Here is a 12,716-nt window from a genome sequence, read left to right as displayed (position 1 = left end):
ACTACCATTGGCCAAAGTGCAATAATTGGAAAACAAAATGGATGATATATGATCAGGACTATCCTACAAACGGGACATTAAAAACTCTAATATCTTATTTTTCACCAAGTCGTGGCTGAACGACGACACAGAGAATATAGAGCTGGCAGGATTTTCCATGCATCGGCAGGACAGAGAATCTACGCCAGGTAAGACGAGGGGCGGGGGTGTGTGTCTATTTGTCAATAACAGCTGGTGCGTGATGGCAATTTTTTAATTTTTTACAATTTATTGTTTTATAATTTTTTACTCATTTTCCTCCCCAGTTTCGTGGTGTCCAATTGTCTTTAGTAGCTATTATCTTGTCTCATCGCTACAACTCCCGTACGGGCTCGGGAGAGACGAAGGTTGAAAGTGATGTGTCCTCCGATACACAACCCAACCAAGCCGCACTGCTTCTTAACACAGCGCGCATCCAACCTGGAAGCCAGCCGCACCAATGTGTCAGAGGAAACACCGTGCACATGGCAACCAAGCCCAGCCCGCCATAGGAGTCACTGGTGCGCGATGAGACAAGGATATCCCTACCGGCCAGGCCCTCCCTAACTTGGATGACCGCTAGGCCATTTGTGCGTCGCCCCACAGACCTCCCGGTCGCGGCCGGTTGCGACAGGGCCTGGGCGCGAACCAGGGGTCTCTGGTGGCACAGCTGGCGCTGCAGTACAGCGCCCTAAACCACTGCGCCACCCGGGATGCCTTTGATGGCAAATTTTAAAGAAGTCTCGAGGTATTGCTCGCCTGAGGACAGAGTACCTTATGATACGCTGTAGACCACACTATCTACCAAGAGATCTATATTATCATCTACATTATTTGTAACCGTCTATTTACCACCACAAACCGATGGTGGCACTAAGACCGCACTCAACCAGCTGTATAAGGCCATTAGCAAACAAGAACATTCTCATCCAGAAGCGGAGCTCATAGTAGCAGGCAAACTTAAATCCATTTTACCTCATTTTTACCAGCATGTCACGCTTAACCAGAGGGAAAAAACTATCGACCACCTTTACTCCACACACAGAGACGCATTCAAAGCTCTCCCTCACCGTCCATTTGGCAAATCTGACCATAATTCTATCCTCCTGCTTCCTGCTTTCAAGCAAATACTAAAGCGGGAAGTACCAGTGACATGCTCAATACCTAAGTGGTCAGATGACGTGGATGCTACGCTACAGGACTGTTTTGCAAGCCCAGACTGGAATATGTTCTGGGAAACATCCAATGGCATTGAGGAGTTTATCTCCTCAGTCATCGGCTTCATCAATAAGTGCATCGACGACGTCGTCCCCACAGTGACCGTACGTACATATCCTACCAGAAGCCATGGGTTACAGGCAACATCTGCATCAAGCTTAAGACTAGAGCTGCCGTTTTCAAGGAGAGAGACACTAATCCGGACGCTTATAAGAAATCACTCTATGTCCTCAGACGAACCATCAAACAGGCAAAGCGTCAATACAGGATTTAGATTGAATCGTACTACACCGGCTCTGATGCTCGTCGGATATGGCAGAGCTTGAAAACTATTACAAAGGGAAACCCAGACGCGAGCTGCCCAGTGACACGAGCCTACCAGAGATAAATGCCTTTTATGCTCGCTTCGAGGCAAGCAACACTGAAGCATACATGAGAGCACCAGCTGTTCCAGATGACTGTGTGATAACGCTCTCAGTAGCCGATGTGAGCAAGACCTTTAAACAGGTCAACAGTCACAAAGCTGCAGAGCCAGTGTTTAGTCCCCTCCTGTACTCCCTGTTCACCCACGACTGCGTGCCAAACACGACTCCAACACCACAACTGACGACACAACAGTGGTAGGCCTGATTACTGACAACGACGAGACAGCCTATAGGGAGGAGGTCAGAGATCTGGCAGTGTGGTGCCAGGACAACAACCTCTCCCTCAATGTGAGCAAGACAAAGGAGCTGATCGTGGACTACAGGGAAAAAAACAGGCCAACATTAACATCGACTGGGCTGTAGTGGAGTGGGTTGAGTGTTTCACATTCCTAGGGTGTCCACATCACCAATGAACTATCATGGTCCACACACACCAAATCAGTCGTGAAGAGGGCACAACACCTTTTCCCCCTCAGCAGACTGAAAAGACTTGGCATGGGTCTCCAGATCCTCAAAAAGTTCTACAGTGACACCATCGAGAGCATTCTGACTGGTTGCATCACCGCCTGGTATGGAAACTGCTCGGCATCTGACTGTAAAGGCTCTACAAATGGTAGTGCGTACGGCCCAGTACATCACTGGGGCCAAGCTTCCTGCCATCCAGGACCTATATACTAGGCAGTGTCAGAGAAAAGCTTCAAAAATTGTCAAAGACTCCAGTCACCCAAGTCATAGACTGTTCTCTCTGCTACCGCATAGCAAGCAATACCGGAGCGCCAAGTCTAGGACCAAAAGGCTTGGTCATGGCTGGCCTGTTCGGGTCAGGTTAACGTGGACCACACTCCTACAGAGACACCTCTCACACCCACCAGAGAGGGAGAGATCGAGAGGTATGGAGGTGGGGGTTTTATGACACCTCATGCCCATAGTAAATCTTAAGGCAGCAGACAAAATCCCTTTGTCCTCTGACTGTGAAGGAATGGAATGTATGATGGGCCTATGGAGAACCTACCTCAGAACAGTAACATGCAATAAATGGACTTTTGGACAATATGTTTCGTCAGCCAAAATGGTGGAAATGATAGATGGAATACGAAAAGGAATGTTGTTTTGTTATGCTATTAAAAGTTAAATGATGACGTTATAACAAAAACATTGTAACTTGAAGAGTTTTCACAATATGTACATGATGTTTGCATGCTGTACGTTGTGTGGAAAATGTCCAGATCCAATAGAATGTTTTTGTAAAGATGAAATGTGAAGTTAGTGTTCTAAATTGGATCTGAGTCAAATCCAGACCTTGCCTCGTAACTAGCGACGCCCAGAGAACTTGCCATAAAGACGGAGACCTTCGACACGTAATTAATTAATTATATTCTGACCCATAAGGGCGGCAGTTGGGGGTTACGGTAGGGCTAAACTAAGCATAGTTTACAAATGTACCCAAGTGTGCTTTTCTCTCTTCTTCTCTCTTTAAATCCCCATTTTGTGTAACACGTGTCATATTGTGTTGGCCTGCTAGGGACCTGTTTCATTATACTAAGTTCTAATCAATAGCCTAGACTGTGTTTGTGTATCGTATATTATCATTTTAGCTTGTTAGTAAATAAATAATCAACTCAATTGGTATTGTACGGACATATTTAGTGGGACTCTGGTTTGTGCTGATTCCCAGATTATGCGATGTTCAGGACGAGACTGTAGAGAAAATGTATTAATTAGCAACTGTTGTAAAATAGATATTCTGAAACTCAATAAAACCAAACCTTCCCATGGTGCCCCAGGTTACGGAGTTAATAATTACCTAATTAATTTAATGACCACCACAATTTAATCACATAATTATAAACAGTTAATCAATTGATGAACAGCAGTCATCACATGAATCAATACAAAGTCCCGACAGCTCCTTAACAGCTTCAATTTACAAGCCACAAGACTGCCAACAATGAATTAAATGGCCACCCGGACTATTTACATTGACTCCCCCATTTGTTTTTACACGCTGCTACTCGCTATTTATTATCTAGGCATAGTCACTTTACCCTTACCTACATCTTCAAATTACCTCGACTAACCTGTGCCCCCGCACACTGACTTGGTAACGGTACCCCCTGTATATAGCCTCGTTATTGTTATTTAATTGTGTCACTTTTGATTCTTTTTTTACATTAGTTTATTTGGTAAATATTTAACTTTTTCTGGAACTGCATTGTTGGTTAAGGGCTTGTAAGTAAGCATTTCACGGTAAGGTCTACGTTCGGCATGTGACAAATAATGTTTGATTTGATTTGACCAACCTCATGTGGTGCACACTCACACAATATACAATTCATTGGATATTGACATACCACCTAAAACACATCAGTCCAACAAGGAACGTGTAAGAACATGCTTGCCATCCTGATTCTCTTTGCATACAGTATCTCCATGTCCTTTCCAGAGGCATGCATAGACAGGAATCATAAAATGGTTTTGGCTTTTAACTAGGGCTGTGGTGGTCATGAAATTTCATCCGCCGGTGATTGTCAAGCAAATAATTGCCGGTCTCACGGTAAGTGAGTGTTAATTAACAAACACATTTTGCATCTCCTGGATCCACACAATATAGCCTAAACCTTCACAATAAATCCAATATATACTTTAGACAGGTCTAAAGAAACATGATATGGAGAAAATGTAATCTATTTCAGAAGAACAGAATAGCATACTCTGAGTTGTCCTTATGTTAGGTCCTGATCTGGCTATGCCATATGGCTGTGGGGTATGGTAGTTAATTTAGCAGACAAGATTTGCTTAGAATACCATGGCATTATTTTATAGTATTATATAGTATAAAGAATACAATGGAACAAAGCTGAATAAAATAGAAAGGATATTTTCTCCAAACAATTTGAGGGAGTGCACACATGTGGCAATTCTGTGTTGAGTGGTTAACAAAGATAAAGGCCATCCTATAAAGTTATTTATGTAACTTTAGTTGCGATACAAATGTTGGGGTATATGTTTTGATTTTTAATACATTCTAAGGCTGCATGATGAGACTCTAATGATGATTTGAAAGAAGTCATATGAAAGGCATAATCTCTGCTTTATTTTTTGTGCAGGCTGTACACACTTCATCAGTCTCTCATTCACAATTTGACAAGCACTTGCCTCGAATTTCCCAGTGGCATCCCCTTTGTTTGACCATAATGCCCCATAAAAGAATCCATACATTTTGCAGCCAGTGGCTGTTCTGCCCTTAGGCTGAACACGATAATTGTTATTCCCTTCTCCCTGCGTGCTTCGTGCTCTGAAGCACCTCTCACTCGTATTGGCTCTCAGTCACGTGATCTTGTCTTTCTCACAGGTTGAAAGACAGACACATCCGGGTGGCAACTGCATGTGTCCTCATCCAATTCCGAGGCACATATTAAAGTTTTTGGAAGAATTTACTTGTCGTCAGCCAACAAGATGAGTAAGCCTAAAGAACAGGAATCCACTATCCCCCATAGTACAAAAGTTTACCTATTCTATTCTGTGCGAGAAATACATATTCAAACATAGTCTGGGACAGTTGTGGGATGCGATAGATCCCAAAATAACTGCTAGCATGAAAAAACAAACACAATGAGGCTGATGCAACAGATCAGAACGTTTAGCTTAAAATGTTGATAAACTATTTGTGCAGCAATGCACAAACGCCAGTAGGCTACAAACCAAATGTTCCATTAGCTGGAAAACACCATTATCAAAAGTGAAGGAAATGGGATTACGCATGTAATGCTTCTATTATAAAGATGCATTTTAATGGTGAAAATGATCTTCCCCAAACTTGAAACTCACTCACTGCGTATGTAAGCCAGTTAGAATCTACAGTTATATGGCCACTTTAGTTGTGATACAAACCTTGTCAAAACATATAGGCCGATGTGTGGGACTATGATTTGAAAAAGTCGCAAAAAAAGGTATGCATTGTTTCTTGCCTTATGCAGGGCATCTTTCACAAGTGATAATATTTAATTCACAAGTAAGCTAATTTTGTCACCCAACACACTATTCTTAATTGCTACTACATATACTAAATAATATCTGTGAAATGTGTTTTGATTTGGAATGGACCACTATCATGCACCTGTCTTGAAACAGGGGCAGGGGAAAAAAAATACATATTTCATCTATGCACTTAAATAGAGGACGCTTTTCCCAAGGTTCATTTTCATGCCAGCTATGTGGCTATACTCGTGCTGTAAAGAGAAGCAAGGTGCAATATTAGGAAAGTTGAGATATAAATATAGTAGGCCTAGCTGATGGGATCCTCTTCTTTTTAGTAGAGGCCATCACTCTGTTTTCTCACGCAATTACATAGCCTATAGAAATGAGCTCATGGGCTCTCATGAAGTGTTTGAGTAGATTTTTCGATTACATTTGCATTGATCTCAGAGTGACAATAGAATGGTGAGTACCAGGCAGTTAGCAAGTTTGGTAGGCTACTAATGACCATCAGCAGCATCAGAGCTTGGAGAAGCCGAATTACCGTGCCTTCACATGGAATTTGAATTTGACTGCCTCCATGACTCGTGAACGCTGGTGTGGCGGTAACAGCCATGATGTGACCAGTCTCTTTGGATCATAGCCATGGGAAGTAGGGGTGCTGAGGGTGTTGCAGCTCCACTGGTGGTAAGATAGTAAAACTGCAGAAGAGCTGAATATTCCAATCGGTGAGCATTGCATTTGGAAAAGTATTCAGACCCCTTCACTTTTTCCACATTTTGTTATGTTACAGCCTTATTCTAAAATGGATTCAATTGTTTTTTATCCTCATCAATCAAAACACAATACTCCATAATGACAAAGCAAAAACAGGTTTTTAGAAATGTTTTGAAATGTATAAAAGCAAAAAAACACCTTTACATAAGTATTCAGCCTCTACTCATATACTTTCCGAATGCACTGTATACAGTATATATATATTCCCATCAGTGAGCCAACAGTAAAACAAACATAGTCCTGTTGTCTGGCAACCAATAAGCTTCCAGTCTATATAAGGGATGGGGTTTACCTAGGAGCAAGACAATTAGGAATGTGTTATTGTGCCATGAGCCAAGGACTCAACCCACCTCTCGTACGGTTTTGTGTTGTTTTATGAGCAGAGGCTTCTTTGATATGACGCTAATACAATTAGCATTCCCACGTAAATACTTGCGTTGCCATAATGCTTGCTCTCGGCACTAGGTCAAAGTCAATATTGGCAGGGTACATTCATTGTTTGTTCTCTATCAGTTTGAGGATGTATTTCATTCATGTAAATACACCTTACAAAGTCAAATCCGATCATTTGTCTTTGACAAACATGAGATACTATTTCTGTTTGATTTCTTTATTGTCAAGATAAAGAATGATGTCTTATTGTAAGATGTGGCTGACAGATGCTGTTCGCCCCTTTTGCTCGTAAACGTAGAAGAAACGTTGTTTTCAATTACTTACTGTCTGTTCCTGGCTAAATTAAGTTTCAATAAATGCTGCAAAACAAACGTCCATATCTAGCCTAGATTTTACTCAATATTTTCATCTACAGTAGTTATATATATATATATCAGTGGCTAATCATTATTTGTTTTGTTGGCAACTCAATTTGAGCTGGCAAGTGGTGATATTGTAATGGAAAGCAATGGACACAGATAAAGAGTAACATACAGTATCTTCTTCATATAGTCCCTGGTGGATGATCTGTATATATTCAGCTAACTATCCACAGAATCTCATCATTTGTCCAGAATAGGCTATAGCATGCTACAACTACGTACGTGTACAGCTTGAGTGGCAAGTATTGATAGTCAGAAGACAGAGTTGCTTCATGTCAAAAGAGTTTAGGTGGTCTCTAACTAAATCGAACCGATCGTCTCTTGATAGTCAGAACACCTAAGAGAATATTCTCTCCTGCATTTGAAAATATCCAAATAAAGTGACTTAAGAAACTAAATGAAAAGTAAAGCCAAAAAACGCTGTATATGGTTGTTGTTATTCATACTGATAATGCTTACCTATGAGTTGAGATGCTTCAGAAGTAGCTGTCCAGCATGTCTCGCTTCAGTGGTTGAACAAAGCGTGGAGGTTCATAGTTCTAAGCTGTGTGTCTTAGATTTAAAGATAGGTTTGTGTCCCGACAATCCTCACGATCTTCTCTGTCTTTCCCGTGTCTGTGTGAGTGTGTCTGTGTGTGCATGTCTAAATGATGTGGCCCCTAACCACAAGTCATTGTGCCGCTTGGGTGAAAAGGCCACAGAGAAGTGAACTTCCTGCCTCTCGCTCTCTCTTTCTCACGCTCTATCTCTTTTGCTCCCATCCCCTATCTCCCACCTCCTCTCTCTGCTCACACAGATACAAGGGGCAAGAGTTGTAAGGGGGTGTGCACTACTGACCATGCCTTACTCGGTCGTTGGACACTCTTCCCTGGAGTCCTAGAGTGTCCATTTCCTGCATGTATTCTCAATTTTTAGCCAACAGACCCAGAAAGAGATGAATGCCTCAATACAATTAGGACGATGAATGATGGTGTAGTTAGTAGCTTATTCAGTCAAGATGGGGGCTTTTTCATGATGGCATCCCAATCTCAAAGTATCTAAATGCATCATTCAATCACAATGTTTTGTTTTATTGCAGATTTTTAGTTAGAGTTACAGTATATCACTCTCCAAATGTACCAATAGCTGTCTTACTGATGCATGTACTGCACGACTGTATACAGAGCTTTATAAAAGCTATCTGCAGGATGCCTCAGGCCCCTGATAGTTTTGGTGGCTCCTACATGGGGATGTTGCACTCTGGTGGCAGACTGTGTCAAGTCATCACGAGTATAGAGTATCTCAGAAGCATTACACAATAAACACAGTATTTGTCTGTCTCTATGTTTATTTGAAGTGTATTGTTACTGTGGAAGGCAACCTCAAAAACATCACAGATGGGTCTGTGGTTAATTGCGTTCACCATTTTTCTGTTGAAAGGTCAGTTTCTCCCTAATTGTGCATACTGTACTTCTTAACTTGTACACACTTAGACTTACTCACAATTTTACTGACATTTTTACTGATAACATATTATTTCATTTATAAATGTGATTATTTCACAGCTAATCATCTTTAAAATCACTTAAACTTCAAGTATACTGTCTCAGTTTAGCTTGGAACTAAATAAGCAGCCTTTCAACCAGGACAACGGAATGGATCCCAGCCGGCGACCCAAAACAACGACTTCGTAAAAGAGGGAAACGAGGCGGTCTTCTGGTCAGACTACGGAGACGGGCACATCGGAGACCGCATTATCTAACAAGAGAATTCTCTTCGATTATAATCACAGCCGTATATATTCCCCCCAAGCAGACACATCGATGGCTCTGAACGAACTTTATTTGACTCTTTGCAAACTGGAATCCATACATCCTGAGGCTGCATTCATTGTTGCTGGGGATTTTAACAAGGCTAATCTGAAAACAAGACTCCCTAAAATGTATCAGCATATCGATTGCGCCACCAGGGCTGGTAAAACCTTGGATCACTGTTATTCTAACTTCCGCGACGCATATAAGGCCCTGCCCCGCCCCCCTTTCGGAAAAGCTGACCACGACTCCATTTTGCTGATCCCTGCCTACAGACAGAAACTAAAACAAGAAGCTCTCACGCTGAGGTCTGTCCAACGCTGGTCCGACCAAACTGATTCCACACTCCAAGACTGCTTCCATCACGTGGACTGGGACATGTTTCGTATTGCGTCAGGCAACAACATTGACGAATACGCTGATTCGGTGTGCGAGTTCATTAGAACGTGCGTTGAAGATGTCGTTCCCATAGCAACGATTAAAACATTCCCTAACCAGAAACAGTGGATTCATGGCAGCATTCGCGTGAAACTGAAAGCGCGAACCACTGCTTTTAATCAGAGCAAGGTTACTGGTAACATGACCAAATACGAACAGTGCAGCTATTCCCTCCGTAAGGCTATCAAACAAGCTAAGCGTCAGTATAGAGACAAAGTAGAATCTCAATTCAACGGCTCAGACACAAGAGGTATGTGGCAGGGTCTACAGTCAATCACGGACTACAAGAAGAAATCCAGCCCAGTCACGGACCAGGATGTCTTGCTCCCAGGCAGACTAAATTACTTTTTTTCCCGCTTTGAGGACAATACAGTGCCACTGACACGGCCTGCAACGGAAACATGCGGTCTCTCCTTCACTGCAGCCGAGGTGAGTAAAACATTTAAACGTGTTAACCCTCGCAAGGCTGCAGGCCCAGATGGCATCCCCAGCCGCACCCTCAGAGCATGCGCAGACCAGCTGGCTGGTGTGTTTACGGATATATTCAATCAATCCTTATCCCAGTCTGCTGTTCCCACATGCTTCAAGAGGGCCACCATTGTTCCTGTTCCCAAGAAAGCTAAGGTAACTGAGCTAAACGACTACCGCCCCGTAGCACTCACTTCTGTCATCATGAAGTGCTTTGAGAGACTAGTCAAGGACCATATCACCTCCACCCTACCTGACACCCTAGACCCACTCCAATTTGCTTACCGCCCAAATAGGTCCACAGACGACGCAATCTCAACCACACTGCACACTGCCCTAACCCATCTGGACAAGAGGAATACCTACGTGAGAATGCTGTTCATCGACTACAGCTCGGCATTTAACACCATAGTACCCTCCAATCTCGTCATCAATCTCGAGACCCGGGGTCTCGACCCCGCCCTGTGCAACTGGGTACTGGACTTCCTGACGGGCCGCCCCCAGGTGGTGAGGGTAGGCAACAACATCTCCACCCCGCTGATCCTCAACACTGGGGCCCCACAAGGGTGCGTTCTGAGCCCTCTCCTGTACTCCCTGTTCACCCACGACTGCGCGGCAACGCACGCCTCCAACTCAATCATCAAGTTTGCGGACGACACAACAGTGGTGGGCTTGATTACCAACAACGACGAGACGGCCTACAGGGAGGAGGTGAGGGCCCTCGGAGTGTGGTGTCAGGACAATAACCTCACACTCAACGTCAACAAAACTAAGGAGATGATTGTGGACTTCAGGAAACAGCAGAGGGAACACCCCCCTTGTCCACATCGATGGAACAGTAGTGGAGAGGGTAGTAAGTTTTAAGTTCCTCGGCATACACATCACAGACAAACTAAACTGGTCCACTCACACAGACAGCATCGTGAAGAAGGCGCAGCAGCGCCTCTTCAACCTCAGGAGGCTGAAGAAATTCGGCTTGTCACCAAAAACACTCACAAACTTCTACAGATGCACAATCGAGAGCATCCTGGCGGGCTGTATCACCGCCTGGTACGGCAACTGCTCCGCCCACAACCGTAAGGCTCTCCAGAGGGTAGTGAGGTCTGCATAACGTATCACCGGGGGCAAACTACCTACCCTCCAGGACACCTACACCACCCGATGTTATAGGAACGCCATAAAGATCATCAACGACAACACCCACCTGAGCCACTGCCTGTTCACCCCGCTATCATCCAGAAGGCGAGGTCAGTACAGGTGCATCAAAGCTGGGACAGAGAGACTGAAAAACAGCTTCTATCTCAAGGCCATCAGACTGTTAAACAGCAACCACTAACATTGAGTGGCTGCTACCAACACACTGACTCAACTCCAGCCACTTCAATAATGGGAATTGATGGGAAAGGATGTAAAATATATCACTAGCCACTTTAAACAATGCTACCTAATATAATGTTTACATACCCTACATTATTCATCTCATATGTATACGTATATACTGTACTCTATCATCTACTGCATCCTTATGTAATACATGTATCACTAGCCACTTTAACTATGCCACTTTGTTAAAAAAAACTCATCTCATATGTATATACTGTACTCGATACCATCTACTGTATCTTGCCTATGCTGCTCTGCACCATCACTCATTCATATCTTTATGTATATATTCTTTATCCCCTTACACTGTGTATAAGATATTAGTTTTGGAATTGTTAGTTACTTACTTGTTGGTTATTACTGCATTGTCGGAACTGGAAGCACAAGCATTTTGCTACACTCGCATTAACATCTGCTAACCATGTGTATGTGACAAATAATATTTGATTTGATTTGGCATTGTCAAATAAATATAATCTTAGCGACTGTTCAAACAATAAATCAAAGAAGATCAGTGGCGATTTTAGCATGTAAATCTTGGTGGGGCAAACTTAACGTCACTATTTCTTTGTATGCATGCCAGCAAAGCCATTACACAACACAACACTAAACAATACATGAATTGCACTATAACGGTGACAAACAATGCCCACGAACTGTTAGGGCCGACACAAAGCTGTCCCAACAGCAGAGCTTTCTTTTCAGCACCATGGAGTGAATCCTCACCACCGCTACACCTGGCTATCAGCGAAGCCTTGTCTGACAGTGAAACAGTTAATTCAGCCTCATTTATTGTCTTTCTAAAAAACATTGCTGATATGGCTGACAAATGTGGTTTCTACTGACAATTGAGTTGTACAAACTATGGCATATGGGAACAATGAGCGGATAAGAGGCAATCCGTAGTTTCGATTAAGACATTTAACGAGCGAGCTACTACGGACGTAGTCAATATAACTATGTGTTCAGCACTTTTGAAATGTACAGCAACATAATTCAGATAATGGGCCGTTCTTACAGTGTTCTTCCTGTACACCAAGTCAAAACAGTAGGATAAATAAAGGGGACATATAAGCAGACAATGAAAGCTCTTACAATATTCGATGATGATGTTTCTCTATAGGCTAAATGTGCACCACCAAGTCAGAACAGTAGGCTAAGTTATGAAGGGGAAAGGGACCACATTATTAGGGTGAGGCACATGGGCTTTAGCCTATAGCTTACTACACAACATACACTTAGTATTACTTTCTAAACTACAGTATACACATCTCCCTGGCATATTACATAATTTATGCAGCAGCCTACAATACATTTTTGGACTCACCGTGTTGTGCTGTGCTCACCTGAACAGGAATGTTGCGCTGGCAGTCCTTCTTGTGGGCAAATTTTGTAATGAAAGTTGTCAT

At 42.9% G+C, this 12,716-nt stretch overlaps 1 protein-coding gene across 1 annotated transcript in view; it reads right to left on the bottom strand.

Moving 5' to 3' along the window:
* The window catches only part of LOC135552277 (fMet-Leu-Phe receptor-like), an 11,167-nt gene extending 3,266 nt beyond the window's left edge, over positions 1 to 7,901 (bottom strand). The window contains exon 1 of the mRNA XM_064983803.1: positions 7,688 to 7,901. The gene's annotated coding sequence lies outside the window, so the exon portion shown is untranslated. The remainder of the gene's footprint in view (positions 1 to 7,687) is intronic.
* Positions 7,902 to 12,716: the final 4,815 nt, after the last annotated feature.

Source organism: Oncorhynchus masou, chromosome 13 (assembly GCF_036934945.1).
Source record: "Oncorhynchus masou masou isolate Uvic2021 chromosome 13, UVic_Omas_1.1, whole genome shotgun sequence".
NCBI lineage: Eukaryota > Metazoa > Chordata > Actinopteri > Salmoniformes > Salmonidae > Oncorhynchus > Oncorhynchus masou.
The sequence above is the reverse complement of the archived record's forward strand: the minus strand, read 5'-3'. Positions and strand labels throughout refer to the sequence as shown.